This window comes from Chiloscyllium punctatum, chromosome 1 (assembly GCF_047496795.1).
Source record: "Chiloscyllium punctatum isolate Juve2018m chromosome 1, sChiPun1.3, whole genome shotgun sequence".
Classification (NCBI taxonomy): domain Eukaryota; kingdom Metazoa; phylum Chordata; class Chondrichthyes; order Orectolobiformes; family Hemiscylliidae; genus Chiloscyllium; species Chiloscyllium punctatum.
The window spans coordinates 43484138-43511042 of NC_092739.1; the positions used below are offsets into that span (position 1 = coordinate 43484138).

The 26905-nt window shown below is 41.9% G+C and overlaps 1 protein-coding gene across 7 annotated transcripts in view; it reads left to right on the forward strand.

Moving 5' to 3' along the window:
* Nucleotides 1-26905, forward strand: part of shroom3 (shroom family member 3) — a 453508-nt gene that overhangs the window by 357271 nt on the left and 69332 nt on the right. The window contains exon 1 of one of the 7 annotated variants that reach the window (XM_072550787.1): nucleotides 25799-25899. The exons of 5 other annotated variants lie outside the window; for them this stretch is intronic. The gene's annotated coding sequence lies outside the window, so the exon portion shown is untranslated. Of the gene's footprint in view, nucleotides 1-25798; nucleotides 25900-26198; nucleotides 26337-26905 lie in introns of those variants that run through there. One more of the 7 variants, XM_072550756.1, reaches the window with a different exon arrangement.

A 26905-nucleotide genomic window follows, 5' to 3' on the forward strand; every position in this document is an offset into this window, starting at 1 on the left:
TGTAAAGAATCCGTCTCTGACATCCCCTCTATACTTTCCTCCAACCAGCTTAAAACTATGACCCCTCGTGTTAGTCATTTCTGCCCTGGGAAATTGTCTCTGGCTATCGACTCTATCTATGCCTCTCATTATTTTGTATACTTCAATTAGGTCCCCTCTCCTCCTCCTTTTCTCCAATGAAAAAAGTCCGAGCTCTCTTCATAAGATAAGCCCTCCAGTCCAGGCAGCATCCTGGTAAACCTCCTCTGAACCCTCTCTAAAGCATCCACATCTTTCCTATAATAGGGTGACCAGAACTGGGCGCAGTATTCCAGGTGTGGTCTAACCAAAGTTTTATAGAGCTGCAACAAGATCTCGTGACTCTTAAACTCAATCCCCCTGTTAATGAAAGCCAAAACACTATATGCTTTCTTAACAACCCTGTCCACTTTGGTGGCCATTTTAAGGGATCTGTGTACCTGCACACCAAGATCCCTCTGTTCCTCCACACTGCCAAGAATCCTATCCTTAATCCTGTACTCAGCTTTCAAATTCGACCTTCCAAAATGCATCACCTTGCATTTATCCAGGTTGAACTCCATCTGCCACCTCTCAGCCCATCTCTGCATCATGTCAATGTCTCACTGCAGCCTACAACAGCCCTCAATGCTGTCGATGACACGTCCAACCTTTGTGTTGCCTGCAAACTTGCTAACCCATCCTTCAATCCCCTCATCCAAGTCATTAATAAAAATTGCAAACAGGAGGAGCCCAAGGACAGAGCCCTGTGGAACACCACTCACCACAGACTTCCAGGCAGAATATTTTCCTTCTACTATCACTCACTGTCTTCTGTTGGCCAGCCAATTCTGTATCCAGACAGCTAAGTTCCCCTGTATCCCATTACTCCTGACCTTCTGAATGAGGCTACCATGGGGAACCTTATCAAATGCCTTGCTGAAGTCCATATACACCACGTCCACAGCTCAACCCTCATCAACCTTTCTAGTCACATCCTCAAAGAACTCGATAAGGTTTGTGAGGCATGACCTGCCCCTCACAAAGCCGTGTTGACTGCATTTAATCAAGCCATGCTCTCCCAGATGGTCACAAATCCTATCCCTCAGAATCCTTTCTAACACCTTGCAGACGACAGACGTGAGACTTACTGGTCTGTAATTGCCAGGGATTTCCCTGTTTCCTTTCTTGAAGAGAGGAATTACATTTGCCTCTCTCCAGTCCTCAGGTACGACTCCAGTGGAGAGCAAGGATGCAAAGATCTTCGCAAGTGGCGAAGCAATTGCATTTCTCGTTTCCCAAAGCAGCAGAGTACAAATCTGGTCCGGGCCTGGCGACTTGTCAATCTTAATGTTTGACAAAATTTTCAGCACATCAGCTTTCTCTATCGCTATCCATTCCAGCATGCGCACCTACTCTTCAAAGGTTTCATTCACTACAAAGTTCGCTTCTTTCGTAAAGACAGAAGCAAAAAACCCATTTAGAGCTTCCCCTACCTCCTCAGACTCCACACACAAGTTCCCTATGCTATCCCTGATCGGCCCTACTCTTTCTTTGACCATTCTCTTATTTCTCACATACGTGTAAAATGCCTTTGTGTTCTCCCTAATCCGTTCTGCAAAGCCTTTCTCGTTCCCCCTCCTGGGTCTCCTCAGACCATTTTTGAGCTCCTTCCTCACCTGCCTGTAATCCTCTAGAGCTGAGCTTGACCCTAGCTTCCTTCACCTTACGTAAGCTACCTTTTTCCTTTTGACGAGACGCTCCACCGCTCTCGTCATCCAAGATTCCTTTATCTTACCACTTCTTGCCTGTCTCAGAGGGACATATTTATTCATCACTTGCAACAACTGTTCCTTAAACAGTCTCCACATGTCTATAGTGCCTTTACCATGGAACAATTGCTCCCAATCCGTGCTTCCTAACTCATGTCTAATCGCATCATAGTTTCCTCTTCCCCAATTAAATATCCTCCCATTTTGCCTAATCCTGTACTCCTCCATAGCTATGCAAAATGTGAGGCAGTTGTGGTCACTATCACCAAAATGCTCTCCCACCACAAGATCTGATACCTGCCCCGGCTCGTTTCCAAGCACCAAATCTAGAATGGCCTCTCCCCTCGTCGGCCTGTCAACGTACTGAGTTAGGAAACCCTCCTGAACACACCTTAAAAAAACAGCTCCATTCAAATCTTCTGCTCGAAGGAGGTTCCAATCAATATTGGGAAAGTTAAAGTCACCCATTACAACAACCCTACTACGTCCACACTTTTCCAAAATCTGCCGACCTATGCTTTCTTCAATCTCCCTGCTGCTATTGGGGAGCCTGTAGTAAACCCCTAATGAGGTGACTGCTCCCTTGCTGTTCCTAATTTCCACCCATACTGACTCGGTAGGCAGACCCTCCTCAACAATGGTAACTTCTGTAGCTGTGATACCCTCTCTGATTAGTAGTGCTCCACCCCCTCCTCTTTTCCACCCCCCCCCCCATTCTTTTTAAATGCTCTAAACCCTGAAACATCCAGCAACCATTCCTGCCCCTGAGAAACCCATGTCTCTGTTATGGCCACAACATCATAGCACCAGGTACTGATCCATGCTCTAAGTTCATCACTTTTATTCCTGATACTCCTTGCGTTAAAGCAAACACACTTTAACTGATCCCTTGGCTCCTTCCCAAGAAAATTCTTCCCACTAGCTGGTCTACCTCTTGAAATTGCCTCATCTGCATCAACTCTCACCTCTGGTATACAGCTCAGGTTCCCACCCCCCTGCCATACTAGTTTAACCCTCTCGAACTACTCGAGCAAACCTTCCAACCAGGACATTGGTCCCCTTCCAGTTCAGATGCAACCCGTCCTTCATGTACAGGTCCCACCTTCCCCAGAAGACATCCCAATTATCTACATATCTGAAGCCCTCCCTCCTACACCAGCTGCGCAGCCACGTGTTAAACTGCGCCCGCTCCCTGTTCCTCGCCTCGCTATCTCGTGGCACCGGTAGTAAACCTGAGAACACTACTCTGTTCGTCCTGCTCTGCAGCTTCCACCCTAACTGCCTGAAATCAGTTTTTATATCCTCAATACTTTTCCTGGTTATGTCATTGGTGCCAATATGTAACACAATTTCTGGCTTTTCGTCCTCCCCTTTTCAGAACCTTATACACCTGATCAGAGGTGTCCTGGACCCTGGCACCAGGGAGGTAACATACCTTCTGGGAATCCCGATCCTGACCACAAAATCTCCTGTCGATTCCCCTAACTATCGAGTCACCTACCACGAGTACTTTTCTATTCTGCCCCCTTCCCTTCTTTGCCACAGTGTCAGGCTCCGTGCCAGAGAACTGACCGCAATGGCTTTCCTCTGGTAGGTCATCCCTCCCTAGCAGTTTCCAAAACGGTATGCTTATTGCTGAGGAGAATCCCTGCACTGTCTGTCTGTCCCCTTTCCTCCCCCTAACTGTAACCCATCTATCCTTGTCCTGAGCCTTAGGAGTGACCAACTCCTGGTAACTCCTCTCAATTACCCCCTCAGCCTCCCGAATGATCCATAGTTCATCCAGCTCCAGCTCCAATTCCCTAACATGGTTTCCAAGGAGCTGGAGTTGGGTGCACTTCTCGCAGATGTAGCCAGCGGAAACGTGTGCCATGTCTCCCACCTGCCAGATTCTGCAGGAGGAGCAAGCAACTGTCCTAGCATCCATACCCCATTTATCTGAACACCCACTCAGTACTAAAGTAGAAAGCTTAGTTCAAGTTGCTATAAAATTAATAACAAACTTATATTCAATAGAGGAAGTTTACAATGAGCTTTACCTTATTAACTAGGTTAGAGGAGGAGGGCAGGTGGGAGACACGACAGTTGACTTCTTTACACAGAGAGTGGTGAGCACGTGCAATTCATTACTACACGCAGATAACATTGCATCCTATTTCCTCTGAAATGTACATTTGAAAGAGAAGGAATAGTGTGACATGGGAAAGATCAGATGATAATTGGTGAGAGGAGGCTCCTGTACTGTATAAACACTGTTATGGAGCAAAAGGGTCTTTGCCAGAGAATTCAATGTGTTTTTTTTTATTCTGGTTCTGTATTGGGAGGTTGAAGCAATACCATATGGTTTTGAGTTTTACCATCCTGTCTTTCCCCATTGTAAAGCAGCAAACCAGCCTTTTGCCCAAACTGCAATGCAGTCAGTGACCTTTTGATATGTAGCATGAGAATATTTAAGGAGAAAGTAAGGACTGCAGATGTTGGAGATCATCGTTAAAAAAAGTGTGGCGCTGGAAAAGCACAGCTGGTCAGGCAGCATCTGAGGAGCAGGAGAGTCGACATTTTGGGCATAGGTCCTTCATCAGGAATGTGGGGGATGGCCAGGGGGGGCTGAGAGAGAAATGGGAGAGGGATGGGATTGGGGAGAGGAGAGTGTGAAGGTAGCTAGGGAGGCGATAGGTAAATGAAGGTGGGGGATGCTCGTGATAGGTCAGAGCAGATAGGTGGCAAGAAAGATGGACAGGTAGGGCAGTTCAAAAAGGTGGGGCCAAGTTGGAGGGTTGGATCTGGCATAAGGTGGGTGGGTGTGGGATCTTCCCTCCCCCACCCCCTATTTATTTCTCAACACCCTTGCCCCCACCCCTCCCCCCTAAACATTCCTGATTAAGGGCTTCTGCCCGAAACGTCGACTGTCCTGCTCCTCAGTTACTGCCTGACGTTGTGTTTTTCCAGCGCCATACCACATAAGAATGTTTAAACATAGGGACAATTCATACAACTTAGAAAAGATTCTAATGAATCTTATTCTCACCAGGGACATGAGGGTAAATAGTGTGAATTTCCCTGGAAAGTACTTTGCTATCATGTTTAGTACTCTAGTATTATATTCAGTATATTAACGACTGAATTTATTTGTTCTGAAGTTTTTTTGATGTTCTGATCAGCATAGATAATTTTATTTGCACTTGGGATGTGGGTATAGCTGGCTACAGCATTTAATGCCCATCCCCAGTTGCCCTGGAGAAGGTGGTGGTGAGCTACCCTCTTGAACCATTGCAGTCTCTAAGGTATTGGACATTCACCAGCGCCATCAAGGGATGGATATTATTAACAAGAGTCTCTTGTTTCATGTACTATAATGAGCTAGAATTTGCTTTTGTATAAATTTAATTAATGTTACAAACACCAATGTCTTTAAGACAGTCTGTGTTCATTTAATTCAATAATAGATTTTAAATGTCTTTGGCCTGATTTTCATTTCTCCCCATAGTTATTGATTTTCATGTTTTGTGCTGGTGGGTCCATTCGTCAGGTCGTCAGCTGCTGAGAAGGAAAGATTTCCTCCTCCCCTCTTCTCCACAACAGCCCCACAGAAGCCAACATGCAACCATGCCATGATTCACTTTTCAGATTCCCCACATGGTAAGGTGGGTGGCACTGTGAGGAAACCCTTGTGGGCATCGATTGCTCAGTTAGATGTGTCAGCAATTGACGGTGGAATATGTAGACCATCCTCGGGCCTTGCTGCAAAGGGCTTACTTGGAGCAGTGGCTGGAGGGCGGTCAGGTTTCCACCCTGCATCCTCCCCCAATATTCAATACAGCTTCCACTCCAGACTCACTGGTAGTGGACCCTCTGTGTTAGCTGTGAATCAGTGGTGGCATACTTGCGTCTGAATCGCAGCATTCTGGATTCGGGTGCCACAGAAATCAAGGGGTTGACAACTAGGGCAGCAGTATGGCAGCATCGCACTGTCAGTTTGCTGTCTTGCAGGTGAAACATTCTCTTGGAGAAGGTGGTGGTGAGCTGCCGACTTGAACCACCGCACTCCCCTTAGGTATAGGAGCACCAACAGTGCCACTAGGAAATGGAGTGTGGGTGGAAAAGGGCAAAGCAGTTGCTCTGGATTTCTTGGCTGATAGTTATTGCTCAGTTCCCATCATTACCACGTTGTAGTTTGTGCGAGTTTGCTGAGCACGAAGGTTGTATTTGTTGTCAATGCCACCACAAGGTGGCAGAGCAAGCAGTGAGTTCAGGTAGAGAGAAAGCTGGCAGCCCACTGGGGAGATGCACACCCAGGAGCTGGGGGGGGGGAAACAGTTGTGTGGCAGCTGGGGGTAGGGTGCAACATACAGCAGTCGGGGGTGGGGGGGGGAGGGGCTGGTGGTGTGAACACAGAACAGCTCAGAGGGAGGGGCAAACATGGCTAGGGAACTGTGGAGCAGCCTGGGGGTATGGGGGTGGGTGGGTGGGTGACGTGGAGAAGGTAGTATGTGGGGAGGGCGGGATTCAGCAGGCAGCTGGAGACCATCCTGGTGCTGGTAACACACTCCAAAGGGTGAATGAGCTGATGCACCTCCTACATTATAGCAGCAATTATACTTTCAAAGGTACTTCACTTTCTGTCAATCACTTTGAGACACCCACTGAAGGTGAAAAGCAGAAGACAAATACAAAATCTTCATTTATTTTTAGAAGAGCCTGTTAGAATGTCCTTTAAATTAATAATTTAAAGATATAATCCTCATTTTTGTTTTCAAAATTATATAGAAATAATATTGTTTTTGAAACAGATTAATTTCCAGTGATTGAAGTGAGAATAAAAGTCAGAGGTATACAGCACAGAAACAGTGTTTTCAGTCCAACTTGTCCATGCCAACCAGATATCCTAAATAAATCAAGTCTAGTCCCATTTGGCAGCTTTTCGCCCACAGGCCCCTTTTAAATTTCTTCCCACCCCTGGCCTCACCCTAAACCTGCACCATCTATAAATGTTGAGGTGTTGCATTTTCGAGGTGTTTTTCGGTGTACTCCCAAAGTCAATGGATAGTAATTACGCATAAACCATTTCAGAGTATCGATTCCTTTGAACCTTTGTTTTAAAAATGTCTCTATGTTTACACAGCTCATCCTTGGAAATCTTTTGTATGCTCACCTGCAGGAGCATAATGAAGGAGTTATTTGTTCTGTTTGAAGGCTCCATGCTCTCTTTAGGTGATGTTTCCAGGACGGGTTGTATGTCATCTCTCTTGACCTTCCCTGTTCGGGTTATTTTCTGTGAAACACAATTCATTGTGGATAGCAAGGAACATTGTCAAAGATACAAGCAGGATATAGACCAGTTGGAAAATTGGGCGGAGAAATAACTGATGGAGTTTAATTGAGACAACTGTGTTGTGGTGCATTTTGGGTGGTCAAATGCAAGAGGAAAGTATACAGTAAGTGACAGGAGCATTCATACACAGAGGGATTATGGGTACAAGTCCATAGCTGTCTGGAAGTGACAATACTAATGGACAAGGTGGTAAGGAAGGCGTAGGCATGCTTGCCTTTATCAGAGCATTGATTATAAAAGTTGGCAAGTCTTGTTGCAGCTGTACAAGACTTTATTTAGGCCACGTTTGGAGTGTAGTGTGCAGTTCTGGTCCCCACACTGTAGGAAGGAAGTGGAGGCATTAGAGTGGTGCAAAAGAGGTTCACCAGGATAATACATAGATTGGAGTGTATTAGCTGTAAGGAAAGGTTCAACAAACTTGGATTGTTTTCACATTGGAGGCTAAGGAGTGACTTGATACAAGTGTGTAAAATTGAGAGACATGGATAGGGTGGATAGTCAAAGTCTTTTTCCCAGGGTGGAGCCAGGACTCAAGGGATGATGTTGCACTGCGGAGACTGGAGGTATAGAGAGGGTGAGGTCGATGGAAAGGGAAAGATGAACTTTTGAAGCTGTTTCAGTTTTAGTAATATCAATTTAATATTAATTTATTCAGTAATTTATTTGTACAATTTATTCATGAGTTTATTCTGTAATCCAAGGTGGCATCTGAATGTAGTGACATGATCCACTTTTCACTGTACCTAGGTATAAGTGACAATATTAAATACATCTAAATCTAAATATCAAATATTTCTATGCAGAGGTGAAAGGGGCAGAGATGAAAGGAGGTAAGTTTAAAAGAGATGTGTGAGGCAATTTTTTTTCTGCAGAGGATGGTGGGTGTCTAGAACAATGCCAGGGGAGGTGTCAGAAGCAAATATGATAGCAATGTTTAAAAAACATTTGAACAGACACATGAACAGGCAGGGAATAGAGGGATACAGACCATGTACAGGCAGACGAGAATAGTTTAAAGTAGCATTGGTCAGCACAAAAATGGTGAGCCGAAGGACCTTTTCCTGTACTGTACTGATCTATGGTGGATATTTCAAGCCAATTAGTACCCTTTTTCTAAAATGTTTTCCAGCATTGTTAACTTCAGCTGTGGTTCATCTTTGGTTTCATCTAAACTAATAAAGTCAATGGAAATGGACGTACAAGCAAGGTGTGCAATTCAAAAAATGTTACGAGTCCACTGGATGCTACTGTACAGAAAATAAAACGTTGTTACTGGTAAAAGTGAATACTGTTTAGAGTGTTAATACATATAACAGTACAGTTTGGAGAGAAAAATGATATTAGCTGGAAACACTTCCTAAGCTGCCCAGTCTTCAGATACACTGTGAAAATACCTCTGTATGTTGTGCCCTTACATTGCCAGTTGGTCCATTAATTTGCATGCCCTTTTTTTGTTTCATGCTTTCACAGTGATTCCAGTAGTCACTCATTAATTTGGTATAGCTTGTGTGAACTTTAGCTGTCAAGTTCCAAGGCATCAGTGGAGATGCCACTAAAATAGAAGATATTTTCATTTGGCAGATCCTGAATGTTAGCGTTTCCAAAATTGATTCTTCAGTCATCTGACTTTTGAGTCTTTTGCAGTTTTTTTCAGTTGACTTTCTTAATTCTGTTTTTCTAGTCATGACATTTGAATTCCTGTGCTATTTCACATGCATTCCTTGGCTTTTATTTTTCTGTATCTGATTCTGTCTTCTCTCAGCTTCCTCTTGTATGTCGTGGCATTCTAAGTCATGACATTCTAAACCTTGTGCCAAGTTTTGCATCAATAACATTCTCCTTTGCAATATCATGAGTTCTGATCAAATTGATCTTTTCATAGAATGGTTACATCCCTGGAAGGGAGTGTGCATCCTATTGTGTCTTTGCTGACTCTCTGCAAGAACAACTCAGTCAGTCCTACTCCTCTGACTTCTCCAGTATTCCAGCATTTCTTCCCCCTCTTTGTACTTTTTAAAAGCTTCAGTTGAATCTGCCTCCACCACACTCTCAGGCAGTCCATTCCAAATTCTTAAACACTTGCCGAAGGAAGAACCTTTACCTCATGTTGTGTTAACCCCCTTAAATCATTGTCCTTTGGTTTTCAATCCCTCCATCTAGCCCTTCAGGAGTTTGAATGTATTCATTAAATCTCCTCCCAACCTCCTCTTCTCTTAAAAGGAAGAACTCTAAGTTTTTCCAGTCTGTCACATAACAGATGTCCCTCAACCCTGGAACCCTCCTTGTAAAATATTTCTACACTCTTCCTCCAGTTTTCACATGTGCGGTGGCCACAATTTGAAATATTATTCCAGTTGAGACTGAAGCATTATTTTATCAAAGTTCATTATGATTTTCTTTCTTTTGTGCTGTTTGCCTCTATTCATAAAACCCAGGATCACATATGACCTTTTTCTCTACTCACGTTGACCAGCTTCAACCATCTGTGCGCATTAGTCCTCTCTTTCTTCCTGCACCCCCTTTAGAATTATAAGCTTTATGTTGTCTCCTCATTCTTCTAAACTTCACCAGTTCACAGTTTAACTGCCACGTTTCTGTCTTTTGTACCAATATCTGTGTTCTCTTGAAGTCCATCACTATCTTCTTCACAGTTCTTCATACTTCCAAGCTTTGTACCAAATGCACTCAGGTCAAAGTCATTAACGTGTAGCAAGAAAAGCAGTGTGGTCTGAGAACCAAAGCCTGAGTCACCTAAGCCCACCCAGCGACAGTCTCCCACTGGAGCTGACCCTAACGCTAGCCTAATCCAGACTCTGCTTCCTGAGCTGTTGAGAAGGGTGTCCAAATCCAACCGTTCTGGCCCAGAGCTAGGTGCACAGAACCAGTGGTCATTCCATCCAGGTATGTTTACCCCATTGGGTATCTGGCCAACTTAAAGTTAGAGCAAGACTGTTCAAGGATGATACAAGAAAGGGAAAAAGTGAGGACTGCAGATGCTGGAGACCAGAGTTGAAAAATGTGGTGCTGGAAAAACACAGCAGGCCAGGCAGCATCCGAGGAGCAGGAGAATCGACGTTTCGGGCATAAGCCCTTCTTCAGGAATGAGGCTGGTGTGCCAGGCGGGCTGAGATAAAAGGTAGGGGGGAGAGAATTTGGGGGAGGGGTGCTGGGAATATGATAGGTGGAAGGAGGTGAGGGTGATAGGCCGGAGAAGGAGTGGGGACGGAGAGGTCGGGAAGAAGATTGCAGGTCAAGAGGGCGGTGCTGAATCCGGGGGTTGGGACTGAGATAAGGTGGGGGGAGGGGAAATGAGGAAGCTGAAGAAATCTACATTCATCCCGTATGGTTAGAGGGTTCCTAGGTGGAAGATGAGGCGCTCTTCCTCCAGGCGTTGTGTGGTCAGGGTCTGGCGATGGAGGAGACCAAGGACCTGCATGTCCTTGGCAGAGAGGGAGGGGGAGTTAGTGTTCAGCCACGGGACGGTTGGGTTGGTTGGTGCAGGTGTCCCAGAGGTGTTCACTGAAATGTTCCACAAGTAGGCAGCCTGTCTCCCTAATGTAGAGGAGACCACATCGGGTGCAACGGATACAGTAAATGATGTGTGTGGAGGTACAGGTGAATTTGCGACGGATATGGAAGGATCCATTGGGGCTTTGGAGGGAGGTGAGAGGGGAGGTGTGGGCGCAAGTTTTGCACTACTTGCGATTGCAGGGGAAGGTTCCGGGAGTGGAGGTTGGGTTGGTGGGGGGTATGGATCTGACGAGGGAGTCGCGGAGGGAGTGGTCTCTCCAGAACGCTGATAGGGGTGGGGAGGGAAATATATCCCTGGTGGTGGGGTCTGTTTGGAGGTGGAGGAAATGACGAAGGATGATACGATGTATCCGGAGGTTGGTGGGGTGGAAGGTGTGGGCCAGTGGGGTTCTGTTCTGGTGGCGATTGGCGGGGCGGGGTTCAAGGGCGGAGGTGCGGAAGTGGAGGAGATGCGGTGGAGAGCATCATCGACCACGTCGGAGGGGAAATTGCGGTCTTTGAAGAAGGCCATTTGGGTTGTTCGGTAATGGAATTGGTCCTCCTGGGAGCAGATGCGGTGGAGGCGAAGGAATTGGGAATATATAAGAAAGCACTTGTCGACACAGAGGATAGTAGAAAACTGGAGCTCTGTTTCTAAACATAGTAGAGCGAGATCAGTTGAAAACTTCATGAGTTCAATTGATAGTTTTATTGCTGGGTGTTAGGATTATGAAACTAAAATGGCTTGATGGAGTTAATCATAGAATCCCTACTTATCACAGAATTCCAACAGTGTGTAAACAGTCCCTTCGGCCCAACAAGTCCACACCGACCCTCCGAAGGGTAATCACCCAGACTCGTTCCCCTATCCTATTACTCTACATTTGCCCCTGCCTAATGCACCTAACCCACATAACCCTGAACACTGTGGACAATTTAGTATGGCCCATTCACCTAACACTGGGAGAATGTGCAAACTCCACATAAAGACAGTCGCTTGAGGCTGGAATCGAGCCCTGGTCCCTGGCGCTGTGAGGCAGCAGTGCTAACTGAGCCACTGTGCCAATCAGTTACATAGTTGAATAGTGTAATAAGCTAGAAGGACTGAATAGCCTGTTATGGTTCTGAGACCACGCTCTTTAGTTCAAACACTTTTGGAGGCAGTTGCGCTTGAATTGGAGTTTGACACTATTGGAGAATTTTTGGTGCAGAGATCTTTTGATAATTGATTTACATTAAGTTTACATTTGCTCCTGTTTGGGTGCTGACACCACAAAGACCGTACAGGAAGTTGGGGTTTGTTCTTTACTTCAGGAACAAAATGCCTCTGTGTGCCACTGATTTTTCAGGAATAGGGCTGAAAAATCTCAGTCCAGTTATCTTTATCCTTGGCACATGTCAATGTAATTAACTTTATCAGCATTTGTCTGATAAGCATCTTCACTGTTGCTCTTAAAGTCTACCGAGTCCAAATGAACCTCAGTAAGCATTTTGATAGATAAGTTATTGAGTAAACAGAGTATCTATGGTGCTTTACTTCAGGAATACAGTCCCTCACTGCTGGATACTTGAATATGCTTTTCAAGTTTCAAAGAGATTGCAGTTAATTGTAATTGACATACAGACAGGAAGTTCATAGCCAATCAAACCAGTTTGTCTTTATGATAACGTGACGGGAGGACGGAGTTGTTCGTCAGTGGACTGAAGAGAAGTTGCAGGTGTAATGTTCTCCAGAACTCCTCATTTTAATGAGGGAGATTGCTTTCTGTCCCTGTAGTTTTCTTTGGTGAATGTTAGACCTTTTTTAAAAGGTGGGTGAAAACATCCTATGAATGAGGGATGTCTGTTTGCTCTGTCTCCCTGTTCTAAATTTCAAGGTTGAGGGTGAAATTGATCAATTGTTGCACAGATTCTTTAGAGGTACCCACCCAGAGTGTTGCTTGGGTCACTCAGATGGGCAGCCTCCAGCACTGAAGCTCTTGTAAATCTACACTTGAATCTGCTCAACGCTCGGCTGGATTGCATCTCTTTTCATATCGTGGCCTCACCTTGGATCTAAAATCTGGTCACTTATCTACGATAAAACAGAAAATTTAGAAAATGATGACATATTAATCATCAAACACATTGCATATTTATTAAATAGTGTCTTTCATGCTATTTTCACTTGTCTGTCATGTAAGCACTTGAAAGGTTTGGATATGCTTCAGGCTGCTTCTGTAAAGTGACTGGAAAATTTATTACCTACTTTGACCTGTAAAACAGGAGAGAGTAAGTTTACGATCTTGGACCTAAAACCTCTGACTTTGTTAAAACATCACTGGGTTTTAAATTTTAGTTCTTGGAGCTTAATTTGTTATGAGCCATTTTGCATTGGTCATAATGTTGAGAATGTAAGTATTCTCAAACTATTCTTAGATGCTATACAAAGTGCACACACATATATCTATACAAAAGCAAAGTCTTTAAAGAATAAAGAGGTTCTTTACCTCTGCTAATGGTCCCTATTATCAGTGTCAGGCAGCATCCGAAGAGCAGGAGACTCGACGTTTTGGACCTAAGCCCTTCTTCAGACCAAAACATCGATTCTTCTGCTCTTCAAAGCTGCCTGACCGGCTGTGCTTTTCCAGCACCACACTTTTCGACTCTGATCTCCAGCATCTGCAGTCCTCACTTTCCCCACTATCAGGGTCACTTTGGTATGTTGGCACCAACACATTTCCCTGACACTGTTCAGTGGCAGTGTTACAAGTGATTGTTCCAGCCTTGTATGTGCCACTATCCGAGTACAGGATAACCTTGAAAGATTTTGAAGTATCCGTTTTTCTCACTGGTGGATTTATGATGTTGCAATAATCCTGACTCCAACATGCTCTAAAACTACTTTTAAAATTCATTCTCAGTTGCTTCCTCCTGCTCACGTTGTTGATTGGTTTCTGTGGCAGGGTTGAGTAGGTTTGCCAACAGCAGGGAGAGAACCTGTTCACGGTTAGACATTGTGCTTCCCACTCCAACAATATTACAAATTCAGGATGAGACAAGGACTTGGGATTCACACCCACTACTTAGTGAACAAGTTACCTTGCCTTCTTTTCCCTTCTGTTCATTGATTTGATGCAGATCTGTTTGAACGTAGACCTAGAAGCGCTCCAGTATTTAGTAAAGTCTGTGATATCCCCTCACGTCCTCTAGCTTTAATCCTAACCTAACGTTGCATTCTAATAATTGCCCTCTACATCCTCTAATTATTGACTGTAAAAGAATGTTTCCTATCAACCGGTCCAGATGAGTTCTGATGAAGTGTCACCAGACTAAGACATTAACTCTGGTTTCTCTCCACTGATGATGCAGACCTGTTGATTTTCGTCAGCAATTTCTGTTTTTATTGAAGTTATAAAACACTTCTGGAGCAGATGGGACTTGAACCTGGACCTTCTAGTTCAGAGTTAGGGACATTTCCACTGCCCTGAAAGACCCCTAACTAGCAACTGTATCATTTCAAAGTAATCTAGATTGAGTGTGTGGAATGCACTGTCATTGCCAAAGCTTCTGTTTCTTGTCAGTTTATCGATTTAAACCGATGCCAAAGCCCTCTGTATTTTAGTCTGAGCAAAATAATTTGTAGAAGAATTCAAGATTTCAGGTGCTGATATCTGCATGTGCTTTAACATAACTTTGAGCAGTGGCATAAAAAACTTTGATACTCAAATTGGCAGGTGTGCAACGGTGTTCCACAAGGACCTAAGTCCGGGCTTTGATTATTCACATTTATTGTTAATGACTTGGATAAAAAGTTGTATTTTCAAGTTTGTTGATGACACTCAGTTATGCAGCACTGTAAACTGTAGATAGCATAAAATTGCAAAGAGATATTGAATGAATGGGCAAAGTTGTGATAGATCAAGTTCAATGTAAGTGAGTGAGCGATTAGCTATTTTGGGTCGAGAGAGGGTAGATCAGGGTACTTTCTAGATGATAAGCTGAATACAGCAGATGTCCAAAGATATTTGGGGGCATCGGGTAAACAGATCTTTAAAATGCTACAAACAACTGCAGAAATTAATCAAGAAGGCTTATGGAATGCTGGTTTTTATATCTAAGGGACTGGAAGATAGGGGTAAAAACATTGGACTGCAGCTGAACAAAACGCTGGTTAGACTCCACTTGGAGTACTGTGAGCAGATCTGGGCACCATGCTTTAGAAAGGATCTATTGGCCTTGGAGGGAGCACAAAATAGGTTTGCAAGACCGATACCTAAACTTCAGGGGCTCTATTATGAGGAGAGATTGGGCGTATTTTCTCCAGAATTTGGAGGGTTAAGGAGAGATATTTGATCCAGGTTTTTGAGATATTACCAGGAAAAGACAGGGCAGATAAAGGTAAACTATTTTCATTGGTTGGGGGTTCTAGAACTAGAGGCATAGTCTGAGCATTTAGGACCAGACTATTCACACAATGTTAGGAAGCACATTTACACACAAAGGGTGATGGATGTTTGGAACTTGCTGCCACAAGTAGCAGTTGATGCTAGATCAGTTCTTAAAATTCCTATCTAAGATTTAAAACTTTTTATTGAGTAAATGTATTAAGGGATATGGGCCAAAGGCAGGTCTGTGTAGTTGGGCCACAAATCAACCATGATCTCATTGAATGGTAGAGTAAGCTTGAAGGACTGAATGGCCTACTCCTGTTCCTATGTTCCAATTGGATTTCAATAGAGAAAGCATACTGAGGACCTGAAATAGGCAAGCTGTGGCAGTATTGGTTGTAATTTTGAACGTCAGTGTTAACCCTCCCCTAACCTTGTAGATCTGTCAATTTGGTCAGAAGCTGGCAATCTGAAATAATAAGCCTTTCCCTCCACATATGCTACCGGTACTGATGAGGTTTTTCCACACTACTTTTGTTCCTATTTCTATCAATTTGGTCAGCAGTCCAGACAGGAAATCAACCTGAAAAATAAGTGATCAAGTGATCATGGTGTTATGTTTGACAATGCATGCCCAGCCTTGTCAGGTCCCATTGCCCTTCCCCACCCCGCTCTCATTTAAATGTCAGGGCCCATCTCCTTTGCCTTTGTTTCCATTTAGATTGCAGTGGTAAAGAAGAGTAGTCAAATGGACTTCTCCATTCATCAACCACTGCAAAGTCATTTTGAACATTAAAGTAAGGTACACAAAGTCATGTAAAAAGAGATGCTGATCATTCCCCAGTCTCTCCTCTTTATGCTGTTTCACACTTGAATGTGGGAACCACTTGTTCCCTTCTACCTAATCTAGGGCCAGATCTTTATTTGACATCATGGACCAGCTCAATCATGTCACTACTTAAGTGTCTGTGCACAAACACTTTGTGATCTTGGTCTCTTGGCTAGAGTTCACGAATCTTGGATGATTTGTCTTTCTCAAGCGCAGGGATATAGTCATAGAGATGTACAGCACGGAAACAGACCCTTTGGTCCGACCCATCCATGCCGACCAGATATCCTAACCCAATCTAGACCACCTGCCAGCACCCAGTCCATATCCCTCCAAACCCTTCCTATTCATATACCCATCTCGGTGCCTTTTAAATGTTATAATTGTACCAGCCTCCACCACTTCCTCTGGCAGCTCATTCCATACACGTACCACTGCGTGAAAAGGTTATCCCGTAAGTCTCTTTTATATCTTACCCCTCTCACCCTAAACCTGTGCCCTCTAGGAGTGGAGATGTTGCTTGGCTACTCTGCTGAGATTAGTTAATTGAACCTGGAACCTTGTACAATTCAGTATTGTATGGGGTGAACACAAAGCAGGCACTTTTAAAAGGAATTGTTTTGGAAACACATTACAGTCTGATTTCTGGTGTAAACAATCGTTTGTTGCTTCAGTTTTCATTTGTTAGGATAAATGAGATACTTAGTTCTAGACGTCCATGATGTCATCTGAATCATAGGATCAAGTTACAGCACAGTACAGCCACAAGTTGCCAGCTCCTCTGGTGTTTCATCAAATTAAGTACAATGCAGTTGGCAAATGTGTGATGGAAAATTTTTGGTGTGCCTTACTTTAATGTTCAAATACCGATCCTTTCATATGCCACTAATACGACCAATTTAATTGTTAAAACTTTGTTTCAAAGCTTTTGTTGTAGCACTGTCTAAAACTCTGGCACTTATAATTTTATTTTCAGTACTTATCAGAATTAAAGCGTTGCAGACACATTTTGGAGCTATCATGATGTGCCACATGGTAGAACTTTGAGGAAAGAGGGTGTTTTCACTCTGATTTGGAGGCACAACACTTTCCCCTGAAATGTAACGCCGACTAATAGCGTGTCATTCATGTTGCAAGAGCATCAGCATTGTTTGAAAATGTGTACATGCAACAAGAATGCAGTCAAGACAAATAAGCTTGTAGATTCCATTCTATTCAAAACTGAAGAATTAAAGCCACAGTCAAGATGGAAACCTCAGCGATACTTCATATTATTATGCACTGTTTTATATTGATATTACAGCAGAAACAATGATTTTGTTGGTTACATGTGTTTGTTGTTGACCGGTGTGAAATGGACGATTTATGTTTGATCTACAGGAAGGCACTGTGGGATTGAGAGAAAATATATCTAAGATTATTCATTGTGTAATTTTGTATTCCTTATCCAAAATTCCTTGTGCTGCTTCACCGAAAACAAATCATGTTGTCTGAAAATGTGCATCTTCACAGCTTGCTGTTTCCGTGATGTACTTAAAGTAATTTGGAATGCGCATTGAGACATTAGCGAAAATGAATACTGTGCGGTGCTGTATTAACCATTAATGCTTTACTAGAAATGTTCAGTTTGCACCGATACAGACTGTTAACTTGTTCTGCAACTTAAGAGTTAAGGTGCATAGTTTGGATTCTCTTTCAGCATTTGCTGAGCAGAGTAATGATTAATGTGTTGAGATCTTTTCCAGATCAGCTTGCCCACAGCACACCATGTTCCTGTTTTGCCTGACAGGCTTTTTTGAAGCACTTGTGACTGATTTGTTAGGAGTTGATCTGGATGTTGAAGGCTGGCCTAATAGGATTTGGTTCTTGTAGAAGGGCAGCATTTTGTCTCTGCTTGCAATTTTTTTCATACCTTCTGTAATATATCTAGCTTGGTTTGTTTCTTTCTTGAAGCAGTCACAATATGATGCAGGTGGAGGGGACAGGAAGAGAGTGTAGTGTAGCATTGTTTGTCACTGTTGTTCTTCATTTCAGCACATTGATTTAAATTTATTTTTCCTTGGCCTTTTATAGCTGCACTATTACAAAGCATCTGTTCCTGATAATTGCCAATGGCTCCCTTTCCTCCCCTGTTTTCTTTCACTTTCACTCCCTGCATTCCCCTCTTGGCCCCTCCTACGGCCAGGCACCATAAGATGAAAAGGAATTATTCACATAGTGCCTTTCACAACCTCAGGATACCTGAAAGCCTCTCTTTGCTTTTAAAAGAATGAGGAGAAAGTGAGGACTGCAGATGCTGGAGATCAGAGTCGAACAATGTGGTGCTGGAAAAGTACAGCAGGTCAGGCAGCATCTGGCCGTGCTTTTCCAGCACCACACTTCTTGATTTTGAAAGAATTACCATATCTAGTGAGACTAGTCCCAGAAATTGGCATTGAGACAAAGTAATCAAATCATCCTTTTTAGTGGAGTTACCTGAGAGATGATTAATAGCTAAAACCTCTAACTAAAAATTGGAAAATCCCAGCATATTGGCAGTGTTGGATGTGGAGATTTGGTAAAAGTCATTTGTAAAGGAAATTGAGCCACTCAGGGTAAGGAGAGTATGTGGGTGATCACAAGGTATCTTCCTGTGGCAACAAGCAGTTTTACAGTGGAACCTTGGTTATCTGATCAACACGGGCGAGGAGTATTTTGTCTGGATAATCGAATGTTCGGATAAAACAGTTTACCCAAGCATCGGGACCTTAAGATCTTTTTCGGATAATCTGAAATTCGGATAATCGATGTTCAAATAACCAAGGTTGTTCTGTACAGCAGCTTCAGACATCACAGAAACAATTCAGATGAAGCACAGCCAGTTTGGTTTTAACTCTGTAAAATTATTGCATTTCTTTTTTTCCCCCATTTTAGTTTTCTCATCACCTTTGTTGAAGGCATTTGTTCAACCATGAGAACCATGCATTTGCATGACCTTCCACATGGTAAACACTCTCCTGGCAATTCCACAGACATTGATGAGCTGCTGAGTTCACTGTTACTCCTGTATGAGATAACTAAGTGCTACTGGCAAGTGAATACACATGTGGGCATCATTGCCCAGCACAGGCTAATTGTCACTGCTTTAATCACAATTGGCATTTTTTTTTAACAATGTAATCATAATGTCACTTCAGCTTCTGGTCAAAATACTTCTCCCAATGTGCTCAATGGGACTCTTCAGCGTGGTCTTATGTTGAATGCTGTATATACAAGGTGTTATTGAATGAAAGACACATTTTCAAAAGTATTCCATGGCTTTATGGATTTCTTTTCCAAGAGAATTTCATCATCTTCATTTGGCTGAGGAGTGGAACATTTCTCCCAGTATGAGCACACTCAGAGCAGTGAGAGCATACTGCTGCTGAGTAATCTGTTCCAACAAATACTGTTGATGCACAGTATCCTGTATTGACCAGTTTTTTTTTGTGTTTTCCAAACCATCCCACTGGCTTCCACAAGGGGTAATACTTCTCCCAAACTTGTTGCAAGTAGTGCAACACTGGGATCAACTCAGCTTTGTGAGCTTTTAACCCACAGCTACCAAATTTGACAATCTTTGAATAAGTTTCCTGGCTTTCAGCTATCCCTTATAGACTCACCCAGACTTCGGCGCTGAATTCAAAACAGGTGCCAGAGGTGAAGGGGATGCGCGAACATGGTGATCATAGAAGCCAATTTACACAGTGGCTACCAATTTACGTTTGTTTTATGTTGACAAGTGACACCAAGCAAATATTTGCATGTAAACTATTGGCAGTTAGGTACTGTGATTATGTATGCACTGACCTGTAAAACAGGAGGGTCATGTTACATGGATGTATAAACACCTGATTTGAACCTGCTGTTGCTTTCCTGTGGGGAGTAGGAACTCGCTGCGTGGTATGTGACCTCCACAGGATTGCGGTGTATACACAACAAGGGTTGAAAAGCTGCACTGTTTACTGCAGCACAAAAGCTTTTGTGCAACCTTTATACTGTCTGCATTTTTTGTTCAATAAAATTGATTGGGCTTTCTATTATTTTAACTTGAAATCAGGTTATTTGGGTGCTGTTGTGATAGTGTTAAAATGGAGTTGCTGTTACACTGGACTTAAAGGATTGTTTGTCATCCCATGTTTTAAAACAAGAATGCACCTTCTTGTCCAGAAGCAGCAATTCCAGTGCCAGTTTGCTAAATACCAGAAAAGGTGCAACATAGAATCATGAGGACAATGCTGGAACTTAGAGGTTTATTTATTAGAAAAGGTTGAACATACTGGATGAATACATGATTGAAAACCGATTACCTTTATTGAATGTCACATAATAAAAATGCAGACAATAGAAAGGTTGCATAAAAGCTTTTGTGCAGGCATTAATTGCCCGTCATGAGTGACCCCACAATTAATGGGACAGTTTGAAAGTGAAACCCACAAGTGTTGAGCTAGAGGGAGGAGCTGAGCAATTTGTTGGAGCTGTGAGCTGCCAATTTCCTGGATCCTGATGGACTTCATCCTCAGGTCATTGAAGAAATGGTTGGTCAGATAATCAATGAATTGACATTAATTTACGAAAACTACCTTAGATTTATGGAAGGTTTCACTAGATTGAAAAGTTGTGAGTGTAACTCATTTATTCAAAAAGGGAAGGAGACAAAGATAGCAAACTACGGGCCCAGTTAGCGTGACATCTGTCATAGGAAAGCGGTTATCTCTAATAAATAGACTGCAATGATTCAATAAACTCATTCACCTCCTAATCACTGCCTTACAGATTGACAATTAATGCTAGCCCAGCCAACAAAGTCCATATCCCTTGAACAGTTAAAAAATCCTGACTGCGTTAATTTGTGGGTGCTTGAAACTATATTTATCACACACAAGGCCTCTTCCGTGCTTGAGAAAGAATATATCCACAGTGCACCTTCTTCATTAAAGAAAGGGATATGAATCCAGCCAATCCCTGCTGCATCCCAATGGTAATGTCCTGACCAATCAGAGTTGACTAAGTACAATCACTTAACTGTGGAAGTTCACAGTTCATGCTGCAACTCCAACCAAGTACAGGCTAACCAATCAGAACCTTGTTGTCTTAGTGTATATATTATTGCTTCCTTTTTAACATTGTTTTCTTGCATTTCAATCCTGATGAACATGAGACAAAAAACTTTGACTTGAGGCCTGCTTTTTAACCATGTTTAAGATATATTCCTGAGATTGTCTACACAGTCAGATTCTTCTGCATTTCTGATGTAGGAGTTGGTTATTTTTAGTTCAGTCAATGTTTATCTAGAACAGCAACCTCCGTACTTGTATCCCAGATATGTGTATCCAGCAGCCCCTGCTTCCTTTCTCACAGCATCTTGACATTTTCCAACTTGACATCCCGCGCTGACCTGAGCGCTATAGAATTCCTTTTCCTCGTGCTACTTTGCTATCAGCCTCTCTGTAAATATTTCTAATGTCTTCCTGAATCCTGCTCCATCATTTTCCCAGCATGTTTGACTGATCTTCATATTGCCATTTGCTGTTGAGTTTTTAACCCTATCCTTTTGTCCCAATCTAGCCGCCTCCTAATATGAAACAATACTGAAAATGTTTAAACAGACATTTAACATGTCAATAGTTCAAAGCATTTCAACAGTAAATTTTTTCTCATACAAAGTAACTTGTTGGAAAAATGGCAGCCATTCTGTATCAACAGCACCAAACAAATCACAAGATGGATAAGCAGGTAATTGGAGTTTTTTTTTGGTACTATTGGTTAAGTCAGTGATGCTGACCAGAGTCAGGAAAACTGGCTGCTGTCCCACAATTCAAAAAGGACGTGAGGGGCAACCTCTTCCCATGGTGGTTCTTGTAAGGAATGAACGTCCAGAGAAAGTGGTGGATGCAGATACAGTTACAGTGCTTAAAAGACATTAGACAGGTACATGAATAAGAAAAGTTCGGAGGGATATGGGCCAAATGCAGACCGGTGGGGCTAGTTGAGTTTGGGATTGTTGTTGATGTGCACCAGTTGGACCAAAGACTGTTTGTTTCTGTACTCCATAACGATAAACACTGAACAGGAACCAGCAGAGGGATCTGAGTTTCAAAAGATATTTGATCAAGTATGTAGTTAAGAAAGATTTAGAGGGATATGGGCCGAGCGCAGGCAAACGCGATTAGTTCACATTAGGAAACCTGGTCAGCCTGGACGAGTTGGGCCGAAGGGCCTGTTTACATGCTGTATGACTCCATAATAGCAACTGCTGCAATGTAGCACTGTTTCAGTGTTCCACAGAATTGTGCACTCCGGATGGAGTTCAAACTTACCAACCATTTGAGATCTAATCTAACGAACACTGTTTTACAAGCACTTAAACCTATATGGGATCCATGTCTACTTCTGTAAAGTAACCTTTGTTTGATCCAGAGCAACTAATTACTTCAAACAAAATTAATTTAATAAGAAAAAACTTCAAAGCCCTACTTTAAATACAAATAAAATAAACAGATTGGAGGGTGGATTTTGAAGCACCAGACAACTGATTGCTGCCAAGTTTGTGACTTGTATGAGCACATTTGTTAAGCTGTTTCTGTGTGAACGACTTGCACCAGTGTTTTCCATTATGATGCAGAATAAACACTCAAAGGGAGCGATGGAGCTTGTAGCTTCTTTCCTGACAGAAATAGCCAGAAACTTACTGAAAGGTAGAAATAGGAGTTTGAAACCTCTTTCTGAATTCCTTAAACTGAGTAAACCCACTTGCCCACCATGTAAAATGAAGAGTATTATGAGAATTAAGAATTTATCTTAATTTTTCATACGTCACTTTGTTTTGCCTTGAGGGGATAACCACTTAGCACCATAATAATTTCCTAACCATGGTTTTACTATGGGTTTGGATTTTGAAGTCACTAAGTATTTAATTAGTGTATGCTGGTGTCTATAAAGTCTAGTGACCACTGTGGTGTTTATTAAAATTCTAGTTGTACCTCATTCAACAAGATGCAGATTTGCCGAGGCAATCTGCTGCAGGACCAACAGTGTAACAGTGCAAGTTCTCATCTGATCAGTTTTTCATTATTTAGTAGTGACTCAGTACTATAGAAACACTGTTCATCAGCAACATTGAACTTCAACGTTATTCAGCATCTGTACAGTATAGACTCCAGAGCTCCTGTCAGTTTTAGTAAAATAAAGATGGCTAATGGTGATATTTTTACCATCATTACCTTTGCAAGGTTCAGGCCACTAAATTAACTGATCAGTTTGGAATGTTGTTGAATGGAAGCCATAATAATACTGAATTTTAATATTACTATGCTATGTTTGTTCACAGTTGCATGTAATATGGAAACAAGTTGTTCTGATGTTATGCTCTTTTGAGACTGATACTACCTTGAAGCACCTGAACATGGCACATTTAAGGAAATCAGAAAACATGCCGATTAAACATATTCTGCCCATAGTTTGTAAATGGTTTAGCAAAATCTGCTCCAAAATAACATCTTGTGATAATCTTTCAGACTTGTCTGTCAGTTTTTCTGTGCAAGGTGAATATAAAGTTTCCAATGTGAATAAAAATCCCTTTTTCTGTTCTGTGACACACACCACCTCTCTTGCACTGCACAGTATCTTTACACAAGGTTACTTTTCCCAACCTCAGTATCAATGTGCTCAAATCTGGCTATAAACTGCTATACTATTACATTTAAATGTTTGCCCTGCTCAATGCTTTCTCTGATAATCATTCAACTCTGATGAAGAAAAATCTTAACTCGAAACATTAGCTTGCTCTCTCTCCATGGATACTGCCTGACCCACTGTGATTTCCAACATTGTTTTTGTTTTCAGTACAGATTCCAATATCGGCAGCAATTTGTTCCTCCAAACATTCATTCCACTAGGACCTGGGAATTGTTTATAGCTGAATAAATGCTGTTTAAAAAGTTAAAGAAATATTTATTGCTTGATTCAGATACCTTGCAAATTTCATCAGAGAAGAGGGGAACTTTGTCATAACAAGACAAGATTGGATGTCAAAGAGGAAAGATTAAGTTGTATAAATTAATTATACATATTAATGGAGCTATTCTCATCTCAATCAATCCAAATTTAAACAGCTGTCATCTTGAAGCAGAATCTCATGCACTGAAGGACTTTTTTGTCACTGAGCAAATAAAATGATTAAAACCATATCAAAACAGCTGTTAACTTCAATGCACACCTTTTCCAAATACTAATTGTGCAATCATATGCATATGTATTTATAATGAGGTTGCAGTGTATCACTTTGAAACAGTTCACGGCATCTCTCTAAAATAGGGCTTCATGGCATCCTACTTGTTAAACTTGCATATTTGTGGATATAGTGAAAATTGTCACAATGTTCACAGATTCTGGTGTTACCATTTAGCCTCCTATGTTACCACGTTCTTGAAACAAACCTAAACATAATCTTGGTGCAAAATAGTTTAGAGACCAGAGATAAATCCTACTGATTGGAACTGTCTCTTGAAAACCCTCTATCTCACCTCCTCACTCTCATTCTTTCAGCCCTACCTTTTAAATTAAAGTTTGGGCATTTGTATTTCCTATACCCCTGTGAAGTGCCTCCTGACATTTTTCTGCAATGTTCATGGATTAAGTGCAAATTGCTGTTGTTACTGTTATAGAATCAGGAGTTGTGCATTTTGTGCGTGTTTGTGGACAGGGGACCTCATTTCATTGTGTAGTTACATGCTGTACACTCACTGGCTTAGCTATCTTTTTCTGACTGCAATCCCATAGGTGACACTTCTCTCAGGTTTTTGAGTGTGCTTCATTCTGAGAATAGTATAAGTATTCCCCTCCCCACAAACATAAGTAATGTGATTGACTGGTCACAGTAGATTTTACTTCAAATCCACCAGCTGGTATTTAGGTGATTAATCCTCACATACATTCTTCACCATTGATGGAATCTCAGTTATTTGCAATCACTGCCTTCACTCATTGCTTTCTTGAGGGCTCGTTAAAACAATAAATAAAACACTAAAAATAGGTGCACTGTGAAGCTTTTAAGGTTGTTAATCATTGGTGACTGTAGTATTTTGTGACAAATGATTCAACCTTTTGAATGATGTGGTAAAAAAATTCTTTAAAACTCAAATCAACCTTGGAAGAATTTAACCTGCAATATCTGAACACTCTTTGAAGTCTCACTAAATGCATGACCTACTCCAAATGAGCTTTTGAAGCTTTACCAAGGTATAATTTTTATAATTCATGTTACTGTGAAGTCCTGTCATTTTAAAATAGTTTGAAGGTTGAAACAATGTTTTTAGGCCCTTAGACCAATGTAACAAGAATTAAAAAGGCAATGAATAATTCAACAAAATAAATCAAGTGTTACAGAATGTTTGTCACTAACTTCAGAACAGATTGTTTAGAAATTGTTCCCTATTTTCCCTTTTTGCTCCTGTTATTAAACTTCAGGTGGATCCAACAGCAGTATCAGCTTGTATTTTCACATAGAGTATTGTCTTTGTGAGAGATGGATGCCAAGAGAGGAATGAAGTATTTTAGCTAGGGTTATATTCCAGGTGATATTTGAAGGAAAAACAAGTACACAGCAAGATTTTTTTCAAGAAGAAAATGCCAAAGGATGTACATTGATTGCAAGATCAGAGAACAGGGAACCAGCAAAAATCTAGAATAAAGGACTGTCGAGAGATGCAGGCAGGGACATCTGACTGGAGAAGGTTGTGCAAAAGGAGCGAATCAGAACTGTGGATTTGAAAGCAAGGTCAGTTTCTAGTTGTCCATTCTGATCTGTGTGAAAGTAGCCAGCAGAATAGTCTTCGTGATCTTTCTCCCCACCACCACTGAGCAGAGGCCAGCATTGCCTTTCTAGTGACCTGTAGGAGAAGGTGAACTCTGTGAAGTGGGTGGGGGAGGGGATTTTGGGGGGAAATGTGCATGTCTGTATTGTACAATACTATTCGTTGATGCTCCGAACATTCTGCACCACATCGTTTCCATCGGATTGCTCTATTTATTGCTGACTGTGCTGAAAGTGCCTCTCACTTTACTTATTGAGTGAGTATCCTAGCTGCTGGCTCTATTTTCTGTTGTGTAATGATTTTGCTTAATTTCTTCACTCATTGAAAGCATGATCACAGCCTCCTGTTTGACTAGTTGCTGCTCATCAAACAATGGCAGTTCAACAATGCACTTCGATATTTGACCTTTGAACTTGAATCTTTTTCTCTTGCAATTTTCTGTTTCTAATATATTCAGCCTTAACAATGCTGTGGAATGCTGCTTCTCTGCAAATCTTTGCATCCTATTTGTTTTTGACAGGGACGCATGCCCAGACAAGGGCAAGGCTGAGCTCATAGTTTCTCTCTCTCACAGTCCAGTGTTCAGTGTCTCTGATCTATGTTGGAGGAAAACAGCATGGCAAGGAAGAGTTAGACTGTGACTGAAAGAAAAAGAGGTGAAGGAGAAGCTTGTGGGTTGGTTCACACAAATAAGTAAGTTCAGCTTCAGCTGAAAGGCTGCAGGCTGTAATTGTTCTGATGTATATGTTTTGTTTATCAGCCACGTTGACTCTCTTAAATTCTTAGAAACGTGGAAAGGTGCAGGAAGACCAGAAAGCTGATTTACTTGATTGAAAATGCAGCACCCTAAGAGATAATGTGGGTTGAAAAGAAACTTAATGTCCTGTTGACCTTTACATAAAAGGTTAAAAAAAAAGTCAGTGCAGAATCTAATTCAAATTTTTATTGTATTCCAGCTCACATCTGTGAGTGAAGTGTGTGGGAAATAATCACATTTTTCGATATGCAAGGATGTTCAATGACAATCTAAAAAATATTACTTGTAATTTAAGAAAAGGTTGTTATGTGTTCAAGTTTAATTTTTAAAATTAATTTTGTAGTTTGGGTTTTTCCTCATTCTGAAGCCAGTTTTTAGGTAAGTAGATTATTTATTGTGATATACTTTGTATAGTTTGTTAAATCGCTGTTATATACTCTTACATTCTTGTTGTAAGACTCTTGTGTGCCTGAGTGAGTTAACTTGAGTCAGGTTTGGATTTCTT